The 23,152-nt window shown below is 44.4% G+C and overlaps 1 protein-coding gene across 7 annotated transcripts in view; it reads right to left on the bottom strand.

Annotated features, from left to right (window-relative positions):
• RAPH1 (Ras association (RalGDS/AF-6) and pleckstrin homology domains 1) overlaps nt 1-23,152 on the bottom strand; it is a 299,377-nt gene that overhangs the window by 186,756 nt on the left and 89,469 nt on the right. The window contains exon 1 of one of the 7 annotated variants that reach the window (XM_069225993.1): nt 104-178. The exons of the other annotated variants lie outside the window; for them this stretch is intronic. The gene's annotated coding sequence lies outside the window, so the exon portion shown is untranslated. Of the gene's footprint in view, nt 1-103; nt 179-23,152 lie in introns of those variants that run through there. 7 annotated transcript variants of the gene reach the window in all.

Below are 23,152 nucleotides of genomic sequence, written 5' to 3'. Positions count from 1 at the left end.
AATTACACATACTCCTTATGAGTCCTCGCCACGATTCTAGGGGAGATCTCTTTTTTTAGGGCTGGGGCCAGGTGGGTTTGGGATCCATCTTTTCTCCTCTTACCGTTCTGCCGTGCACAGCCCGGGAGTCGAGATGCGCGTGCCTCGCAGAGATCAGCTGCGAGCAGTTGGCCAGCGCGAGCTTTTAAAACCCTATCGCCTCCGAGTTTGTTTGGTCTCTGTGTGTTGTCCTCTCTCTTTCTTCCCACAAGGGGGGTGTCCGTTACAGTCAACACATGACATCTGCCATCTTTAGAAGAAACCTCTCCGCGACCGTATCATTTTCACCCCGGTTGAAAAGTGAACGTGGGAAGAAAGGCGACGCATTGCTCGCACTGCAACTCCTCTAAAAAGGACACTTAAAAGGTCAAAGGTGACCAGGGGCAGGTGGGGAGGCAATTTAAGGACACCAAGTCCCTGTATTTCTGTGTGGGTGTCTTTTAAAAAAATATATATTTACTTCCACTACATGGCGTCAGGGAGAGTCCTCGGACTGCAAAGTCTTCCGCCATACAGTGGGATAGTATTTAGGGATTAGCAGCTGCTCATAGGAGTCCCTGTCAATCAGCCAATAGCAGCCAGGTGTCCTATCGGCCAATCACACGAGGACAAGTGAAATGGGAGGCGGTAGTTGGAGCCTTCAATGACAAGAGGGAGGGTTCTGCGTTATCTCACCCACTTTCACTGAGTACTACTGACAACATCCTTGGAACTGTAAGCTTTGGTGAGATTTATAATAAAAAGGCCAGTGGTGTAATTAAGCCTATGCACGTTTCATGACTGCTTTGGAACACTATTATTTCTCTTAGTATTTAAGTTGGGCCTTCCTTACAACTGCTAATAGGTCGCCAAGACAAAGAACAGCATGTGCATGAAAGGTTACATTTGAGGTGTGGCTACCCTGAAATCCATTTACACAATAATCAAGTGTACACGTTGTATAGTGTTTGTGGCATCTCAAAAGCAGATGCTTAAGGATAAACTTCCTAGCAGCAGCCAAGCAGTACTTTCAATTCACAAGATACTAGGGCAGAGGAACATCTGACATAGCCTCCAAAAATCAAGTACCTCCAAGAACGTCTCCAGATTTTGTTTCCAACTGTATGTATGCACCTTGTATCCTTTTAAATGTGTGTGCATAAAGCAGGTTGTACTGTGATTTGTCATTGCATTGACAATGTCAATCGTTTGGCTTAGTGAAAACGTTTTTTCGAGCATCAGCAAAACTAAGGGCACAAGCAGCAGAGGGGCATCAGCAGTGCAAACTTTCCTGGCACATTTGCAAGGGTCAGAGCAATGCCCCTTTGTCATGGCAAAGAGACGCTGTGTAATACATTTACCCACCTCTTGCAAAGTTGTCCATTTCTTGAAAGATGAACTATAATAGTTTTTTCATAGTGGGGCTAAATCACCATTGCGCCAACATGTAAAAAAAAATAGCCTACATCCTCACTGGAATAAGAAGTTCTCACACAGAAATCAACCATGTATTCTCTTTTGTCTCCAAATTTTATGCCTTGATTAAATGGTAAAAAAAACTGGGGTTTGACTTCCTTGCATCATCACATCCTTCCACATCCTGCCATGTCTTTTCCACTGTACATCAGAAGGGTTCATTTTTCATGAGCTGGGACTGCTGCTTGACGACAATTGAACCAAAAATATCACAGTTATCCTAACTCCTGTTGTGCACACAATCCGCCAAAAGTCGCTTTCTGTACTATCGCTGTGGTCATATAGGTAAAGTTACACAGACATGTATTGTCTCTCTTTAGTACATCATTGCCTGTGTCACCACTGCGCTGGTCACCAGGGACCCAGTGAAACAAGTGGATTGTCCATGCGCTTGACAGTGGCTCGCTTGAGAGCCACAAGAATTCAACATAGTTTTCAAACATTTAAACATTTAATGTATTTTTCAGCCTGGATAATGTTATGGCACAGGTTAATGCTATGTGCATGGTGCCATTGTCTTCCTAAATGGAAGAAGAATTCAACATGGTTTTCAAACATTGCTCCCACCGCAGCCTAATTCTGCAAAACAATTTCAACAATGAAAAGTGGTTCAGAAACAAACTCAAGAATCTCTTTGAATGCCCCTCCCTTGGATGCAGCACAACTATGAAGGCTTTAACTTCACTACACTTCTTCATTGGGTGATAAGCCTTGTTCCTGGCTAACAGTGTGAGTGACAGCACTACGCCCTTTCACATGCAGCACTATCCCAAATAATGCAGTTCTCTTCAGTGCTGGAGACTACTATGGCAATGTGTGATTTTTGAGACCAACATTCCTTTTCTTTTAGCCAACAGTGACATAAATCAAACACAAACAAAGGCAAAAGGTTGGCCATCAATACCATAACTATTAGCTTTGTCTATGATTGTTTAGGTTTGACTTGATAGTGCAACTGCCTGCAGGAACTATTGTCAATAATTCTTAAAATGTATATGAGTAGATTTTGGCTCTGCCAAGAGTATTTTTTCTCTCACTTGTTGCTGTTGGCTGTGTGGTGTAGCACTGCGTCTGCTACAGACTGTTTCCACTGCAGTGCACGATGTTCTTTTTCACATCTCAAAATTAAACTGATGAGTCATACATTAAATTATTTATCCAATACGGGCACTGTAAGCAGAAAATATTTATTTTTTTCCTGCAGTAGGCTTTGCTTTAAAGTTTTAGCCAGGACACAAAATGAAAAGACAAGACCATCTAGGCTTTGCCAATGCGTTGTTCTCTTGTAAGGTCTTTCAAACTCTCCCTATTGTACAGGCTGCCAGGTACCAACAACCAGAATAAAATAATTTGGCCTCGCTCTCCTGCACAGTGCATGCTGCACAGCACACACCAGATTCATTGCACACTATTCGCTTGTGGTTTTAAGAACAGAACTGTTGTTATACACTCTGCTTCTAGTACACTTTTGCCCCGCAGCTGATAATATTCTAGTTATCTAAACTTCTCTCAAAAGAAAAAGGTCACATAAATGTCATTTCATAATGATTGGCGATAAAGTAGGTCAACGAATCACAGGAATTCATCCAAAATATCTGTGGAAAGTTTGTGCAGTACAGCTGGTGTTGTGTAAGCAATGTTTTTGTTACTCTGTTGCGCAAAACTGCAAATGCCTCACAGAGATATCTTAGGGCAGAGCAATGTCAGTGATATGTTCCGTCTGTCCTGGCCGGACGAAATACTTAACCCACAGATCAGTATGCGACGAATGCAAGCCGATGAACTCCAGTGACATCCCTTCACAGCACGCGGGACCCTAGAATTGGGTGCTCTTTTGAACCCACTGTAAATATTAAGGACTGGCCTTCCCTTGGCCCAGAGGCAGGGGGCAATGCTCTACCGGCCAGCGCGTGTTTGTGCCGAGGATGTGGTTTCTAATCGCAGTACAATATGGCAAGCCACCACGCCAGGGCCCGGCTGCTCCCGGAGAGCTGCACAGCACAAGGCTTTCACAAACCCACAGCAAGTAAGGTAAGTAAGTGGTTTTCAAGCAGGCAGCAGATGCTTTGCACAGGTGCTTCTAGAGCCTCGTCCTGCGTGGCGCTCTGGAGATGGGCTAGGGGTAGCAGAACCTACTGGAGAGTTTGTAGTCCGACAGACACCTTCACCAAAAAGGCAGACCCCAGAGTGAAGAGGCGACAAGAATACCAACCAGTACGATACGTCCTAACTCGCGTGATCTGCTGTAGCAGGTTTATGCAAAATTAGGAGGAGTGACGCGAGGAGCATAACCCTGCATTTAGCTGTATGTTCTTAGCTGAAAGTGCACCACCGGGTCCATAATGAACCCAAAGATGCATTCTGTGCTCAAAAATAATACAGAGCTAAATGCAACAGAGTAGAAGCAGTGGCAGCCGAAATCCATTCGCAGTCCGTTCCTGTGCTCTTGGGAGGCATTTTTGCTAATTACTCCAAATTATGCAAGCGGACATAATCACATAATTATTGGAAATTTTGAACCAAAAGAGCACCGTTAAATTACCAAAACGACCCCAATTATCCCGACGTAGTTAAAGTTTGCACAACATTACTAAACTATCCGGTAAGAGTAATGTTGTGAACATTCACAGTGGGAATACAGCCAATACCTTCTGCAAAACACTGCAATAAACTAGACACTTGTGCCCACCAGCGGGACTCTACACATTCTGGGGCTGGCACCACGAGGCAGAGAACACAGTTGATGAAGTTTAACCCAGCGACGCACACAGCTCCTTTCTGCTATACAAAATTTTTAAAAAAATGAAAACCATGAACAAGGATATTGAGGTGTTCAGAGTGGGAAGCAGTGGCGACTAACAGGGATTAAAAGGGCACAGCGCGTGGCGGGGGATTATAATAATATATATTTTTTAATGTAAAAAATATATATAACTTACCTGCTCCGCTCCCGCGCCGCTCCTCTTGCTCCTGTCGCTGCAAGCAGGCACAGGCTCCCAGCCTGTCCTGCAGTCAATCCTGATGCTGCTCAGAGCAGCGTCAGGATTGGCTGGGAGCTCCCAGCCAGGGCGCTCCCAGGCAGACTGGGAGCCTGTGCAGGTTCCCTCCAGCCCGGCAACTGTGTTGATGGCCTGGCGAGAGCCCTCTGCGCATGTGTGTTTAGCCAGCCCGAGACGGACGACCAAACACACATGCACACTGAGGGGAGTGCACAGTGCACTTCCCTCATCATACTCCATGGCCCCGCCCCTTTAACAACCACACAATCATATAGCTTATTATCGTTTGATTGCTTTGCAAGGGGTGGTGGTGGTGGGTGGTGGGGCGGACGCTCCTCTGCCCTAATGGAGGAGCCGCCCCTGGTGAGAAGTAGTGCTGTGAAGCGGGTGCTATGCGCACTAGTGGGTTCTCTCCAGGGGAGGCGGGGCTCTGTGTCCTTACTCACAGGTGCATCACAGCAGACAGTTAAGAATGCTTTTAAAATGTGCTGCGTACCTCACCTTCCTCTGAATTGGCTGTCGTATTCCGTTGTTTTTTTTCTTCTTTTTTTTGCGGGTTCAATGTGTACTCATTTAAAATAATTTGGATCTGGGCCTGCCGTAGACAGAAAACAGAGGCCAGGCCAAAAGTCGCGCTAACACGGAACCAGCTCGCGCTCCAGTTGGCCACGTTTCAGAAATTCCCGGGATCGTGGAAAAAATACGGACTCTGACCGCCGCATCCGTTCGGCAGGAGACTGTCAGTGGACTGTCTCCAGGAGGAACGCCAGAGCGGCCTCATCCAAGCACAGTAAATACACGTGTTTCTGGAGTAGTAACCGTCTCTCGTAAACCAGCCCCGGCTCGGTGAGGCAGCGCCGCCAGCATCGCCCCGGACTCGGGCACCACCAACAAGGGCCTGTCAGGGACCAGAGATGCAAAGATGTCGACCACGCCGTTTTGCTTCTGGGTTCCTATTAGAAGCCGAGCGCGTTACCAGGGGATACCATGGGTACCGAGTGATCCTATACAAACGTATGCTTTGTATAGGATCACTTTTATAAACCACCTGTGGTACCTGGTAGTCTGAAGAATATCTGATAGTAAAGAAGGAAACAGGAAAAGAGAAGGGACGAATGAGGCAAACAAACAGAGGAGAGGAGAGGAAGTCACAGCGAGGAGGCAAGAAAAAGTGGATGTGGTTGAAGATGAATTAACAGGGGGAAGGGGAAGAGTAAAAGAAGAATGGGAAAAGTGCAACTCAGTATTATGGGAGAAAGGAGAGGATAAAATGTTGCTGTTCGGTAATTAAAAAAAAGCTATCGTTTATATACTACAGACCAAAAATGAAATTGTTTCTAATTCCTCGAACAAGATGATATTGCCGAACTCGATGTTTTGTTTTATCCGTTTTTAAAATAAAAGTCATAGTCCTTGCTGCTGATTTCAGACCAGTGCCTAGTCAGCTATGCACAGATTTCTGCAGTAAACATGAAAACTGTTGAAGTGCCACATTTTTGATCCTTGGTATTTGAACTTTGTAGCAGCATTACTTGGATTAGTAACTTCAAACTTAATTCAAGCAGTCAGAGGCAGGCATTTTGTTTTCTATTAGTATGTGGATACATGCATTTGTACTAACGTTATAGGACTATTTGTCCTAGGTTATTTTTCCATGTTCACATTAGTAGTTTATTTTATTCTAAATGTCATATCCTCCAATGGGTTTAGCCACCGATCCAGGATCCAAATTTAGGCGTGCCGTCTACTTAGGAGACAGCATAAGAAATTGACTGCATGTTTTCATTCCTTTGATCAGAGGAAATGGGGATAATCTGTGGTCAAGCAGCAGTGGAAGGAATGCCCTTCTCCTTAAACAACTATTAAAAAGTCATGTTGGGGAAAAGAATTTGCAGAGTTAGAAGGAACGGACTTTATCCTTGGGAAAAGTATTTGTTCCCAGAGCCTAGCACGTTATCATAAAGAAAGACATCTGCAGGCAGGCACTCCTTAGCTGACCCTTGGCAGCAGAGCAAACATCCGCAGGCCTCAGTTGTGCTAAAATCTTTTTCAACCCCCTAGATATGGCCAATGACTCTCGGGATGCTTTGGAAGATATCTCCTCTTTCAGAGCCAGAGTGTAGAACGTTGCCACGACAAGAACCACCCAATAAGGCACATAAATTGAGTGGGAGAATGAGTCATGTAAGGTACAGAACAGTCTTCCGGCTGTGTTCCAGAAGTACATGAATAGTATTATTTATCTGAAGAAGAAAACCTTTTAAAGAAAAGAAAGCCTATGCTTAGGATGAGCACTGCATAGAAAGTACGTGATTACTTGGCACCTGATATTGAACAATAGGGAGTGGGACAAGGGGATGACATTAGGACGCTGGCCAATACAAGAAAGACGCATCAGAAAAGTATTTGGTTGTCCTTTCAGATCAGGTGTCCAAGGGATCTTTGTCGTAGACTCTGTGGAGGCTTATTGGTCAATATTTTTTAAGTCAGCTTTGAATGTGGGTTGAGGCGGGGTGAGGGGGCTCTCAGGTCAACTGCTCATGCTTTACAGTGCAGAGCTGCTGTAATGGAAAAGGAAACAATCTGGATGCAGGCAAGAGTGGGTAGGAGATGTACAGCTGGATAGCAAAGGGAACAAGTAGGTGTTTAAAGGGAAATAGTCTGGGCAAGGTTTAAGTGGGATGTCACATATGTAGGTCACCATGTAGACTTTTTAGCTTTGTTGTGCAGCCAGCATCGTCTTGAAAGGAGGAGGTGGGAGCGGAATGAGGAAGTTCAGGACCAAGTCCATGTCTAGAACAGTTCAGCAGGCAGACAGAGTAAGAGGTGTCTTCAAACGAGCGAGGGCCAGGAAAAGCATTCAATGTGGCTTTCCAAGTGGACTCAAGTTTCCAGTGGAAGAAGAGAGACTAACATTGAAGAGAAAAAGAGGAGGGAATGGTGTGAGAAAGCTTCAATGCAAGAGTAGGAAATGAGGTCAAGAAGGAAGTGATCTATACTTCAGCTTGTATGAGCAGAAGGCAGTGCAGGGCCTTCCAGTGAAGCACGGCTGTCAAGTCTATCAGAGGTTCAGTGTTGGCACTGGTGTTTGAGGAGTGGCAGTATAATATTTCTGTACCATTAAAGAACTGGCAGAAGTCGAAACATATTCTAATGCTGACAATAGTAGGGGTATAGCAAAGAGGGGACAGATGATAGAGACCTTAGGAAGCCTAAAGCGAGTCAGGGGAGGTGGCAAAGCACATGAACCACATTAGTGGTGGGCTTCCAAACAGAAAGTGAACACATCTAGATGCCTGCCTGATGCAGAAATAGACTGGTGTGGCAAGGAGCATGTAATGTGGAGCTCATCAATGGCAAAATAAGTGGCGAGTAGGATGGATCATTACTGTCATGGTAACATTGGATACCTGTGTAAGAGTGGTCTCTGGAGTGCTTCCACTGAACCCCTAATGTTAGTGGATTGTTCAGGGTGTTGTGAGTAAGTCTGAGTCTGTATAAACTTAGTAGATTTACTATCTTGGAGAGTTAAGGGAGTAGGCAGAGAGGGCAGCAGTTTGTGAGGTCAAATAGGATTAGCTTTTTTTCTTTTTTGGTGGGAGATGTGAAAGAACAATGATGTTTGAAAAGGTGGTGCGACAGAACAAACTAGTGAGTTATATCTTAAAAAGCCTGGTGGAGTGATATCATCACAGGAAGTGAGTTGATAATATTATTTAGAAAGGGTAGGTGGTTGAAAGCTGGGTTGGCTGCAATATGAATAGCACATAAATCGGACAGTGAAGTGGGCTGGGTAAGAGGGACAGGTGGGAGAGGGAGCTAGAAACAGGATGTGTGTGGAGGCGCATCTGTGTTCAGTGAAGACCACGTGGTGGATGAGTGAGTGGGTGGGGGCGGAGTATTTAGACCGTTGGCATGCTACTAATGAGGAAAATATACTTATGTGAAGGTAGGAGAAAGCGGCTTGGTTCCAGGCAGCTGTGAGTGCTGGCAGGATTACATGCAAGGGTGTGGTCAGATTAGAGCACCTGTTGGCATGATGGATGTGGATAGTGGAGGCTATCTATGGCTTCACGTAAGGGGTGAAGAAGCAGCTATCACAGGTATTTTAACATGAGCTGCATTAAATTCCCTGAGAAAATCTTGGAGAGGAGACAACAGTCTAGGTGAGGGGTCTCCAACCTTTTCTGTAATAAGAGCTACTTATGTTCAATGAAACTCATTGAGAGCTACTATGAGTATTTGCATTGTAATAGTGACCACATCACTACAAGATTACATTAGTGGCCACCATATGGAAGATTACTACCAGTGATGAACTGAGGGCATCAGGTGTGGTTAACAGCAGTAAAAAAAAAAAAAAAAAAAAAAAAAAAAAAAGATTTGCTAATACAGAATGCCTCTACATGGGTGTTAGAAATCGGGTCTCTACTTGGCAGTGGTTTGAACCCTGTTTAAGGACCCTTACTCTTGTCAGGGTTAGGGAGTCACACAGCTAAGACCACCCCTGCTCATCCCCTTGGTAGCTTGGCTCAAGCAGTTAGGCTTATCTCAGAGGCAATGTAAAGTATTTGTAAACACACACACAATGCCATGGTGAAAATACCACAAAAGTACTCCACACCAGTTTAAAAAACAAAATAGCCAATATTTATCAGAGTAAAACAAGACTAAAATGGCAAAAACCCAACATACACAAATAAAGTTACAATTTTTCAAAGATAAAATGTAATATAGTGCTTAGAAACACATAGCTCCAATTGGGGCTATCAAAACGGCTGGCGCTATCAAAATGGCCATGACAGAGTCACTTCCAACAGTCCAGCGCCACCCGCGAGGGAGCGTGGCCAGCCACTGATTTGTGTAGACCCCAGTTGCAGTATCTTGGAAAACGATGATGGGAACAAAGACGCTGCACGGAGTCGGGGAGGTGAGGCATCGCTGGAGCCGGTGCAGCGTCGGTTCTGAACTGCCACCGGGGACGGTGAGGTGTTGGTTTCTTACTGCTAGGCAGGGGAGGTGAGGCATCCGTTTCTTACGGTTGCAGAGGAGGTGATGGGGCGTTGGGGGCGAGGCGGTGGTTCCTCACGACAACAGTAGGTTGATGAATTCAGTAGGTTAAGACGTAAGGTGCAGACTTCGCGGTGTTGCGATCACATCATGGGGCCACAGGTGCTGCAACGGAGCTGTGGGCCACGGACGTAGGTGACATGACACTCTAGTCTCACGCAGTGGCAGGACTTCTGAGGCGTTGCAGCTTCATCAGGCCTGCGTTGTAGGTAGCGGTTGTTAAACTCAGTGGGGACAAAGCCTCCTGTGCAGGCAGTAGCACGGGGTCAGACAGCGGTGTTGGTTCTGAAATTGTTCTGGAAGTCGATGCTCTAGTCTCTTCCTTGTTGCACCAGAGCTCACTCCCCAAGGGTCCAGGAGCTAGAGATTTGGCACCACCTGGAAAGTCAGGACTCTCAGCAAGATAGCCCAGGTGCTGAAGGGTGAAGTCTTTGATGTCCCTGAGACTTCATAACAGGAGGCAAGCTGAGCCCATGCCCTTGGAGAACCTTTGGAAGCAGGATGTACAAAAGCCACGTCCAGTCCTTTCACTCCCAGGACAGAAGAAGCAGGCCAGCACAACAAAGCAACAGGCAGAGTGACAGTCCCTCTTACAGCATCCAGCTCTTCTTCCTAGCAGAATTTCCTCAGTCCTGAAGGATTCAACCTATGTTGTGTCAGAGGTCCAGTATATATACCCATTTCTGTCTCTGAAGTAGGCAAACTTCAAGGAGAAGTCTTGTAATGCACAAGACCCTGTCTTTCCCTGCCTTGGCCCCTGGCACACTCCATGTGGTTGGAGACTGCTTTCTGTGAGGACAGGCACAGTCCTATTCAGGTGCAAGTGTCAGCTCCTCCCACCACTCTAACTCAGGAAGACCCATCAGCCTGATGATAGTCCATTAGTATATGCCGGTCACACCTCGACTCCCTTTGTGTGACTGTCTAGAGTGAATGGACAAACAGCCCAACTGTCATCCTGAACCGGACGTGTATTCAGCAGAGAGGCAGAGGCACAGAATGTTAAAGCAAGAAAATGCCCCCTTTCTACAAGTGGCATTTTCAAACTTACAATTCAAAAAGCAACTTCACAAAAAGATGGATTTTTAAATTGTGAGTTCAGAGACCCCCAAACTTCATATGTCTAGCTGATCCCAATGGGAAATTACACTTAAAAGATATTTCAAGGCAATCCCCATGTTACCCTATGGGCGAAATAGGCCTTGCAATAGTGAAAATAGAATTTAGCAGTATTTCACTATCAGGACATGTAAAACACACCAGTACATATCCTACCTTTTCAATATGCTGCACCCTGCCCATGGGGCTGCCTTGGGCCTTCTTTAGGCATGACTTACATGTAGTAAAAGGGAAGGTTTGGACCTGACAAGTGGGTGCACTTGCCAGGTTGAAATGGCAGTTTAAAACTGCATACACAGACACTGCAGTGGCAGGTCTGAGACATGCTTACCTGGCCACTCATGTGGGTGGCACAATCAGTGCTTCAGGCCCACTAGTAGCATTTGATTTACAGGCCTTGGGCACACATAGTACACTCTACTAGGGACTTACTAGTCAATCAAATAAGCCAATCATGGATACAACAATGACCAATACAATTTAGACAGGAAGCACTTGCACTTTAGCACTGGTCAGCAGTGGTAAAGTGCCCAGAGTACTAAAGCCAACACAAGCAAAATGCAGCACAGGATCAAAAACAGGAGGTCAGAAGCCAAAAGACAGGGGGAACCATGCCAATAGCTGACAGGTTTAACAATGGGTAAAACATCACAGCCACAGCAGCAATGCCTGTGGCACCAAGGTAATAACATCTGTAAAAAGTCTCCCCACTGTCACGTGATTTATCAATGAAATATCAGACTATATTTTGGAAATCCAGCCATGTTTCTATAAATAGCTTATGAGTTATGAAAATAAAGGCACTCTCAATATAGGTGCACATATGTTATTTCAATCACTTAAAGGCTTCAAATTTAGTGGGCTGAACAGAGGGGAGCTACTCATAGGTGGCCGGAGAGCTACCAGTAGCTCACAAGCTACTCGTTGGAGAAGCTTTGTCTACATAGTAAGGTATGGTTTGATCAACACATGCAAGGTAAGAAAGCTGTTGATGGAACAAGGGCAATATGCTGCCACAAAGGAGGCACTACTTTTGTTTCTATACTGGGGGGGGCCATGTCAGAACATAAATTGGTGCTGTGTGGAGTTCAGGTAGGTAGCTGCTGTGTGCAGCCACATGGTTGATTCATCACCATAGATTGTTCCCAAGCTATACTTAGCCAACATGGCAGGACAGCAGAGTATCTGGCTATAACTCCGCCTTTTTTGTGGGAGGGATAAGAGACTGGAGCTTTTCATGTTCTTCCCAGGTAGAGCAGGCTAGCGGGACACTTTGAACTTGGGGAGTACCAAATGATGGCACCATCGGCGGCAGCCATTTCCTGCAACTGTGGATGCAGGGTCTCATTCCTTTGAAGGGCTAAAGTAGCACACCTTTAAAGTGGCAGATGAAGTCCTTAGTAGCCTGAAGAGAGGGCTGGCAACAGCTGTCGCTACTGTAAGCATCTGCAAAACAGGCAGGGTGGGTCAGTTTCTGTTACCCACTATTTCCAAGCAATTGGTAGCCCAGTTGTGGAATGTAATTCTGCCACCGACAAGGCAACTTCAACATAGCCAGATGGTCGAGGATTACTTGTGCCATAGAAAGTTACTAGGCCCACCCGTATATAGCAAGCACCATGGAATTCTAGCACAAACCCAGAACTGTCATGTCTGATCACTTGGATGACAGCTCACAATATAAAATGTCAAAAAGCATTCTTATCAGGAAGTGGAAAGGGGAAAGAGGCACAAAAACGGCAGGACTTTGAGTCACAATAGCGTAGAAAGATACATTGTGTCGCAAACTACACCCCTAAAAAAACAATATCACTAACTTTTAAAAAAACACACCGAAACTCAAAAAGATAGGCTTTCTATTAAATGGCTGCCTTCATTGAATGGTTAACTAACAGCTACAGAATAAAACGCTATTTTAATGAGGGCGCAAAGGATTATAAATTGCAATCTTAACAGCTATTAAATAATACAGTGTTAAACATATTTACCCCATAAAAGTGGTGTTTGAGAACCGACCTCCCCAGCTCCCCCTGTTCCTGGTGTATAAAGGAGGGGCCCGTTTCCAGTTAGTTCTTCAGCGCTGAAGCAAGTGCTATTTCCCTAAATTGAAGCTTGCACAAATTTCATAAGGAAACAAAAAATGCATTACAAAAGGATGACGGAAAGAAAAGACGCATCAAATATGCAGAGCCCCCCGTTCCATGTTCTCCTATGTTTGCAAACGTATCATTAAAGGGCACTTGGGGATATGCTGACTCACAAGCACAGCGAGCGCAAAAGAAGCCTATAATTTAGCCAGGATACGGGAAAGGAAAACAGAAGGAGAGATGGAGAAAACCGTGGGTTGGCGGGATAATAGAAAAGGGAAAGCATCCGCGCAAAACCATTATATCTAGTGCACCAACAGATACAATTCTGCATCAGAGGACGATTTCTAAGGACGGTCCATTGTCTGTGGAAGCCTGTGCTCAAACAGATCAACTGCAATGGATAACTACACCTAGTTAAGGGAGTTTCTTCCCCTCACCATTAACTGCCACAGAAATATGTTTAAAGATAAAGATTCGAAGCTATCTGGATCGCAAAACTGATAGACTCTAAAGTGGTGATACTCGTTTCACCCTTCGTCAACGACCATGGTTTTATTTCACTACTTGCATGAGTTGTATCTCGCTCTTGAAAGTGACAGACAAGTGCATCTATTAACAGCAGCCGATTTCCCCTGGTCCTGCGTCGCCTGCATCTGAATCATCCGGATTTGAATTTCAGCCAACAGAGAAGCAACAGTGAAACCCTATTACAGTCTCACCATTCTGCTGAAATTGCTCTGATCCATCCCAGTGAACCAATTGCCTTCATCCCGACACATGCGTCGCTTAGACAGAGACACTCCAAAAAGGTACGGGTGTCCACTGGATCAATTTCAAGAAAGAACGCTCAACCTAAACACCATCTTCTGAAGGGACCAGTGTGACTGAGTTGACTCTAGTTTTCAACAAAAGCTAAAAGAGCTGTGCATAGCTTAACCAGCGCTGGCAACATTAAACAGTGGTTTTTGACCCCCTTCCCCCGCGCCCCAACATCACACATCCAAGTAAGGGATCCCGTAATGTCATGATGTTCAAAACAGATTTAGTTTTGATGCTGGGAAATCACAATTTTGAGTGGTGTATCTCGGAGCCAAAACAATAATTTGACATCAAGCTTTGGTCTACACTAACCACATGTATAGTACCCTTTGTCCACTCTCAGTCTGCATAAGTTCCCTTTTCAATGGGAGCATTCAGAATGGGGAGAGCTAAAAATACACACCACACAGCAGTGCAGACAGCCAGCAGCCGGACCCTGGTCCCGACAGCTGCCTGTGCCAGCATCATGATCGCGAGAAGGTCTTGCGAGGTCCCTGGACAAGCACACTGTGGCACTCCAAGTGCAATTGGAATTCATAAGACCATATGTCCACGCTGCACAATGGGTGTGGGACATCCAGGGTGTTGTCCTGCCTGTGGTAGGATGCCGGCATGCTTGTGATGACTGAAGGGCTGGTTATAAATGCTACAGACGTAAGTCATGGAGCTCGAGGAAAGAGGGAATCAGAGAAGTGAGATAAGAGTCCAAATAAAGACAAAGCATGAAACACTGTCACATTTGGAAGGCTGGGGTGCGGGGAGAGGTGGTGCAGAAGCATAAGTTGAACTTAGGTGAAGCTCCACTTTTATTTAGATTACTTTTGTTTATAAAATACATGACTGCAAAGAAGTCGTCTTGATCCTGAAGCATACAAAGGAACAATAAAACGACGAAGCTTATCTACTTGAAAAGCACCTTAGTAGAAGAGTAAGATTTTCAAGGAACAAGAAAACTCAAAGCGCTCTCGACTTCTCAGCCCCAGGGCCAGTTGGTTCCATAATTTGGTGGCAGAACGAGAGAAGACCACCTACAGTACGTCCCCTCTTCATGCGAGGGACGCATATCTTGCGCGGATTTGTTGAACCCAACATTTTAGTAGAAGAGTATAGCTGCAACAACTGTGGTCACTCTGATTCATCACCTCCCTGCTAGCATCTGCGAGCCAAATAAAATATACACTGCGCCTTCTTTTCCACCGCACGTAAGAGCAGTTACCTCCCTGCTTCGAACGTGTAGTTGAACCTCCTGAATTACAACTAAGGGTATGCGAAATTGACATAATTAGCTTTTGTAGGATTATGTAAACTTTCAGCAAAATATGCAAATGTATGGGTTATGTAAAATGCAAATCAGTCACTTTGTGTTAAAAGAAAAAAACAGTGCAAATAAACAAATCTCCACGAATAAGTCACTGGGTTCTGTTGCGCATGTGCGCTCGCAGTAAGTTTGTACCGCAAACGGTGCGCTCGCAGTACATTTTTGCCATGAGTGGATCATAATTACACAAAGTGGCATAATGACAGAATTTTGCCTAAGAACTAAAACAGGAAATTCACAAAATTACATGAATTAGGCCAGTGTAATAAAAACATTCACCCAGGCTTATTTACAAATTAATTTGTTATGTAAAGTTTTACAAGCGCTGTACTAGAACCAGAAGATAAGGAATACAAGCTGTTCAAAGTTGAATAAACATAGGTGAGAGTCAAATAATCATTAGTTAGAGGGTGTTATCCCATCAGATGCTGTTAGCTCCAAGGAACAAATTTAACTTTAGGTCGTTTGTCTCATCCATTGGAGTATTAACAGGAGATTTCTAAGATTCATGACAGAGGTTGAGGCTGAAACCCAATGATTAGCTGAGTGTCCTCAAGCAGCCCTTCTCCCGATCGAACTAATCAGTGCAGAGGTTGAGCATACAGATCAAAGAGAATAGATAACAGGAACGATCCTTGTGACACTCTACATGTCACATCCTAGGTATATAACCTGTACCAGTGAGAATAGAGGGGTAAAGAGCATGATAGAGTGCCAATTTCACCCAACCTTTTATGTAAGATAGCATGTTCAACAGCATCAAAGGTGACAAGGATCCAGGAGAATCACTCGCTCATATCTCCCTCATTCAAGATGAGTCTGATGCAATCCAGAGCAACTACAAAATTTTGCACCACTGCCTGGACTAAAGCCCGTCTTCCAGGAGCCAAGAATGTTGAGATTCTTGAAATAGCATGTCAATTGCTTGGCAGCCAGCATCTTCAACAGGCCCCCCCATATTAAACAAGAGGATACTCAGACAGAAGTTACTGGACTCACTTCCGCCAAGGTCAGTTTTATTCAGAAAGGGGAGGAAGACAATCCAAGCATTCAAGGATCCAGAACCACTCCAGTCACCTTGCTGACATTAAACAAAGGATCTTCCAGTCACATTTTGTGTGTTTCATGTACCTCCCTAGTGGCCAAAGGTATGACCAGATGTGGGTCCTGGGCTCACTGTGCCACTGGAACTAAGCTACACCTGACAGAAGAGCCCCAATTAAGGTGAAACTGGTCTTGGTTTGCTTATGTTCTGGTTCAGGGAGGACATGTCCTGGCAGCTCAGGCTAGACTGTTCTTTTGGAGCAGGGTCGCAACTCATTTGTCGGGTCCAAACTGAGGTGGCATGGTGGGTAAAGAATGATGGACTGGAATGCTACCCTGAGCCATTGCCAATGGTTAGACTTACTCTAAGTATTCTTCCAGCACCTTTTGTGTGTTTCAAGTACCACCGAGTGGTCAAGGGTATGCCCAGATGTGTGTCCTGTGCTCACTGTGCTACTGGGACCAATCTACACCTGACTGCCAAGCCCCAGTTTGGGCAAAACTAGCCTAGGGTTGCTTATGTTCCATTCAAGGGAGGATGTGGCCTAGCAGTTTGGGATGGACTGCTCCTAATGGAGCAGCGGCAATACTGATTTGCCTATGGCTGGCTCCAAACAGAGGTGGAGAATGGGAAGACGAATTGTGGGTTGGCCTCTATGAAGTGGACAGGAATAATGATCAAAGAGGCTTTTGGCTGCTTGTCAGCAATGGAAGTGGAAAGCCTCAGTCGCTGACGGGGTCCTCTATACTCCCAGGTGACTGGACAGCCCACTTTGGTAGTCTTTATTCCAGATATATCCAGAATTTAATGTGGAGGTCCCCAAATCTGACAATTTTGAGATTGCAGCCTCCTTGAATTTACATTTTAATTACCTTTAGCAGTGGTTAACACACTTAAACAAAGGCAGGCCCCTGGTCTGGACAGAATTTCTGGGGACTTGAATAAATCCAACACCACTATATGGGTGCAATACATTAATAAAATTGCAAATACTACTACTGCCGGTGCTCCAATTCCCCAAGACATGGAAAGGGGCTGATATTATCTCCATATTTAAAAAGGGAAGTCCTAGTGATCCAGCAAACTTCCACCCAATAAGCCTTCTGGACAACCTCCAGAATGTTTTTTGTAAATAACTACTGGATCGATTAGTGGACTGGATAGATGAGAATAATGTAATTTTTAATCTACAAGCAGGATTTAGACCTGCAACCAGTTCCATTGACCAAGTATTCAGAATTATCTAGATTAATGGAAGACTGTGGATCGAGGAGGGAGAGATTTATATGTGGTGTTTGTAGACCTCCGTGCAGCGTTCGATTTAGTTCCCGGGGGGGATGTTGTGGGCTACTCTTCGGGAGATGAGTGTCCTGAAAGATATATTAAATGTTATCACACGCCTTCATGAAAGGAGCTATGTGAGCATCCAGTATGGTACTAAGGGTGAACTAATGGACGTACTCCCTGTCAATAAGGGGGTTCGCCTGAGCTGCTGCTTGGCGCCCTCTTCTTGCTTTACATCAATAATTGCATAGGGTATTTAGCTAACTGCATTGACTCTCCTTCAGAAAATCCCAGGTCTATTTTATGCTGATGATACCCTTTTGTTAAGCAAAACTAGAATGGGGTTGCAAAATCTAGTGAACAGGTTTTGGGCATTCTGTAAATACTTTGGCCTGAAAGTAAACAAACAGAAGATTTATTTTAAAAAAACTGAAGAGGCTTCATGGTGCGGCCCTTCTAAATAATGAGGTATTGGAAAGGGGTAACGAGATTGATTATTTAGGTGTGAGACTGGCGGATTCAGAGTCCTTGCTCCCTCGGACAGTTAAAAGCAACCAGGCTACAAGCCATCGAGCAGGGGCTATTATTAGAACAGCAAAAAAAGTACGGTGGTTCCCAGTTAATCCTGAGGTAGACATTTACAAAATGCAGGTAAGTGGAGGAGCCCTATAAGGGGCAGTACCTTGGGGCACTATAATTTGAGTACCATGAGCGTTAAGGAGAATAATTCCCATAGAGCTAGTACGGGTGCAGGAAAAGGAACTCCATTGCTGCCCCTCTCACTCGACCTTGGAATCTACCCAGTCGTTGAGTTGGCAGCGCTAAGACCGCTACTATAATGGGTTAATCTATAAACTACTAGTGAACTCCAAAGTAATGGGCCTGACCTCGGCAATGTTATGCAGTGCAAGAAGGCAATGGCGAAGACTGAGTGGTTAAGGAATATGAAGAAAGTCTGGCCTGACCTGGGTCTACTGGAGTTCTGGGATGCTCCATGGACTTCCCCGATTAATGCTACCCAAAAGGCTAAGCAAAGATATTGGGGGTTGGTAAATATGTGGATTTAACAGGACGGTGGATGAGGAACGCTGACTAAATGTTTTTTTTTTTTTTTTAAATTCACAAAGCTATACCTATGGCTGAAGAATTGTTAGCTTTTATTAGACCTCTATGTGCCTGCAGATTGTTACTGCAGTTTAGGTGCAGCACTCACTATTGCTGCTTTTACTGCACGTTGGGCTATTTCACTAGATGGCACCAGAAACTGCAGATTCTGCATTAATACTGATGAACACCTACTTTTTTTCTGCTCTAAGCACACTTTGCCTAGAAGAAGGTTTTCACTGGTAATAGAAAGTATAATATCTCTTGGGTTGGCAACATACCCCCAGTGGTGGGGTGCCCACTGCAGAGACCCCTTTGTATGTAACCTGCGGGTTGCACACTCTAATTAAGAGCCAGCAATTCTTAGTTAAATGGTTGATAAGATGAGCGTATTGAAATGCCAAGAGTAATTTCAGTTTGTTCCATAAGCAAATCGGTAAGATGCCTCCGATGCAAACAGAAGGACTTTTGGAAAAGTGCTCACAATGACGTACAGTAGAAAAAATTCTCCAACCACCCATGCGCCCTCGGCCCTTTAACAAACATATTCGACTCACAGTCAAGAAAGAAGCTGGAGTCCTGACAATGCACATTTTTGTTAGAAACGGCTTAAGTTTGTGGCTTAATGATGGTTGTCAAAAGCTCGTCTCAGCAGCAAGGTCGAAAGGGGTCCACCTAGAAAGCAACCCCACCTCTAATGTGGTACTGATTTAGATTAAGTGTCAGCAATCTTCAGTGAACCCGCTGGTTAGGGTCAGTAATACTTCTGGAACACCACCATGAATGGTCCATCAAAACTCCAAGTTACAATTCAATGTCTGTACTGTACAATGCCTGGGGCTTGTTCCCGTTTCCAGTAACGTGCTGCGAACGTGTGTAGTAAACCAACTTTGAATCTCTCTGGGAGTATTGAAATGGACACGAACAACCTCCAACTAAAGACACGTGGTGGCAATATGTGTAAAACAATTGCTTGGACTGCCGCAATGGCCTTTTCATATGTTTAGGCGAAGCTGAAGTTTGCGTCTTTGTCACAGCTTGCTCCATCCATCCTCCGGCAGAAAGAGAAGGATCAGAACCGTGTGCGCCAAGAAGAAACCAAGAAAAATACAGCACTGAAACAATAATCACAATATCCACCTTCCAAGATCAACTCGATCAACTGTTTTCGACTCTATTTGTAATGGGCGAGAGGAAACAAGGCTACTACGTGTACAAGGCATGATTCACTGAGCGTTTTATGTGCACAAGTGGGAAAATGTGCACAAAAAAGTATTGGTGCATAGAAAATCTCAAATCCCGATTTGATGAATCCGGTTCACTGGAATTTCTGCCTGCAAAACAGATTTGCTAATGGAGACAATCTGCTAGTTGTGAAGCATCTTTGATGAAGTAACTCTCCAACCAGACATGGAAGCCAAACAAACAAAAAAGGCTGTCAACATTCACAAAATCAAACGTTGAAAGAATTCACAAACTTGTTCGATGTCAGATCCTACCCTGGGAACTCACGCATTACTATTTCGGTAAAATACAGGAGAAAACGCCTTTTATGGTGGAAGAGGGGTGGGTAGACCCCATATTTCATGCGGGTGAAGAAGAAGGGTCTTTTCCATGGGCAAAATGTATTCATCATCAAGGAAAAACACATTAAGAAAGTCGAAAAAATATTTTTGAAAATTTGTGCCACCAACGAGGTTTAAGGAGCCTCATACACATTCCTATATGGTCCTGTGCCCGACCAAAAATGCTTACATCTGGGCAAACCCTATTAATACATATAACAGATTTACAGATCTGCACATTTGCAATTGTGAATCGAGCCCACTGTTTTCTGATCCGATTCATGCTTTTCTTCACCTCGAATCACGGCTAATGTTTTAACATCGGTTGCTTTGTTTAGTGCCCAGAATAGAACCTCAGCTTTGGTTTATATTCTAAGGCCTGCTGTAAAGCAGGCTAAGCCTCCATAAACCGAATAAATTAAACAGTCTGAGGTCCTGAAGCTAGGGATGGTTGTCTTTCTACCTCCTTAGATTTTCTGTTTAGCAGACAGTCTTCATTAGTAGAGTACTGAAAAAACAGGCATGCATAACTTCCAAATACATTTTTTTCACAAAGGAAAACTGTGTTGTGACTTTCAAATGTCAGGAAACACATTAAAGCAGCAATGGCTGTCCAATCAGAAACGGTGTGCTGCATCATTCAATGCAAGTATGACAAAAATATGACCAGGAGGAGACAACGGGAGAGGTACTTAGGAAAAAGCCACAAAAGGCTTCTCTAGCATCGCAAAGAATGTGACACATGACATCTGCTTTGTAAAGCCTTAAATGTATCAAAATCATTAACACCTACCAACAAAAGCTGCCGGGGTAACCATACAGTCACACAAAAAAAAAAGAAACGCTGCAGAATGCTATTTGGTTTTTTTTAGTAATCCCAGTGGCTTTTCCATTGGCCCTCAAGCTTTTATTTCACCCCAGCTCCAACGTTATAGGTTTTGTATGGTTGATCCAGTAACTAGTGGTCTAATCACACAAAGCAATACGATAATGTTTGATCTGCACCATTAATTCCAATAGCAATTACTTCATTCAATCAATGACCTGGCTGTAAAGCCCGAGTTAGTAGTACTAGAGTTAAAACAATAACAATACCCAGCCCTCACCTCCAAAGGCAGATCAGAGTAACAACTACAGTGCACTGGTGAAGCAATGGACAGATTCACAGAAAACGTCCATAAAAGTGGTGGCATATTTTAGTTTTCCTAAAGGTGAATTCAGGTCAGCACAACCTGCATTTGCGGACTGCGCTTTCCCCGCTGTAGGCTTCTACCATGTGGCGTGGTATGACCCATCATTGCGCTCCTTCTGGGACTGGTTGTGAACTACCAGCAGTTCTGGGCTTCTTGATCGACCTGGGCCCCAGGGTGGCACTGCTGGGTCTTCTGGAGGAACCGGGGGGCTACGCGCCAAGAGGATTTCTATAGGGCTGGCCTGAATGGCAGCTAAAATGAGACGTTGCCCACCTGTGGAAACACCCCTCTCCCCCCTCAATCCAACAATGGTGCAAGGGAGCTGACTGGTGTGCTCATTAAGAGAAACTGATATGAGGCATGTGGCTGTACCCAGAAGCATGATAAAATATGGGGGAAATGGTGGGCTGATCACAGAATGCCATCATGATGGGGCTGTTGTTTGTAATTACTGTTTGATATATTACTGTTCTCCAGGCAAGCTTTTCTATTGATGACCTATCGCACTGGATGACACCAGCTCTGTAAACTCAATAAAAATTTGGTTGTCAAAAAAAAGGGGGAATTCAGTTATATTCTTGAAAGGCAGAAGCACTCTGGTGCATTAAATCTTATCTACCTTAGCTGAACACCTGCCAACCAACAGCTACAAAGGAGTTAGACAGGCCAAAGGGAAAGAGTGAATTTAATACTGCAAGGTCTCGCAGGCATCCTCCAAAAGAAAGCAAAAGTGGGAAAGGCATCCATTTGAGGGTACATGAAACCTTGTGCATCTTTTAACTCTATATCATCATGAAGCAACATCGTGGAGAAGTGCAAAATGGTGTCTTGGAAAGAAATTCAGTAAAAACATTAGTGGACTAACCACAAATTTTAGGATTTTTTTTTTCTTTTTTTTTAAAATGATACATCTTTGTAGGCTTTGGTAGTATCATGCACTAAGGACTGGAAATTGATGACCTTCCCATGGCATTCATCACATACTGAAAAGTCTCCAAGATATTGGCAAGTGTCCGTCTTCCACTTATGTCAAGGTCTTCTCTTTCAAAACCTTGCAATGGATAGAAGGAGCAGGAGAAAGCTTGACAAGAGAGTGAAAAAGAATAGCACTGCAACTGTGGTTCTAGTTGGCATAAACAGCCCAGTGTCCTTCTATTATCCTAATTTAGGCAACATGTCATTATGTTTTCAGATGCTACAAATCAAGGAGGGTGGTTCTATCAGTTTGGGTATAGTACTGTACAAATTAAGACAGAACATCAACCAGGTGCTTGGTCGAGCTTACCACACTCTGAACAATCAGTGACATACGTTGAATTTTGTACCTGTGAAGTTGTCGATGGCCAGCCCAATAAGTACTGAGCCTTTGTGTACCCAGCTGTGCGGCACGGTTATTCATATGGAAGTCTGTTCAATGGGCTTCCTACATATGTATCTTGCAGTTTAAAAGCCAGGCCAATACTATTATGCAAAAACGTGCCATTTCAATGCCCAGGGCCCTGAAAAAGAGCTAGCATAGGCTGAAAAAAAAATCATCACTTCAAATATCAATTAACAGAGGCCATCACTGACAATGCGTACCTGAACATACACAGAGATCTAGCAGGGTACTGCCCTCTTCAAGAGAATGTAAGTGCTGGTGCACAGAATAGCTCCGCAGGAGCCAAGCTGCGGGATCACAGATTGAAGCACAGGGGAAAGAATACCGGTTTTGGCTACGGTGTAACAGGGGAAGTCTCCACCTGGCATATTCAGCAAGACCACTGGAAAACTTTGGGACTAAAGTTTCTTTGTCTCAAATAGAAAATCAAGATAAGATAATACATATACTAGTTTCTAAATTAAATGTTAGCCTAACGACTCAAGGACACTACAAAGTAACTGGAAACATAGGCCTGCTCCAAATTTCAGTATCTGTTGGAGTCCTGCATTCTGTAGAATGCAGGTGGCGGTAAGCCATGGAAAGATTTACCTCAAAGTCTGAAGTGACCTCCTAACCATCACTGATGAAGAATCCTTAAATGTTCTTCCTATTACATTAATCTTGTTCCT

The sequence above is a fragment of the Pleurodeles waltl genome, chromosome 3_1 (genome assembly GCF_031143425.1).
Source record: "Pleurodeles waltl isolate 20211129_DDA chromosome 3_1, aPleWal1.hap1.20221129, whole genome shotgun sequence".
NCBI classification, from domain to species: domain Eukaryota; kingdom Metazoa; phylum Chordata; class Amphibia; order Caudata; family Salamandridae; genus Pleurodeles; species Pleurodeles waltl.
The sequence above is the reverse complement of the archived record's forward strand: the minus strand, read 5'-3'. Positions and strand labels throughout refer to the sequence as shown.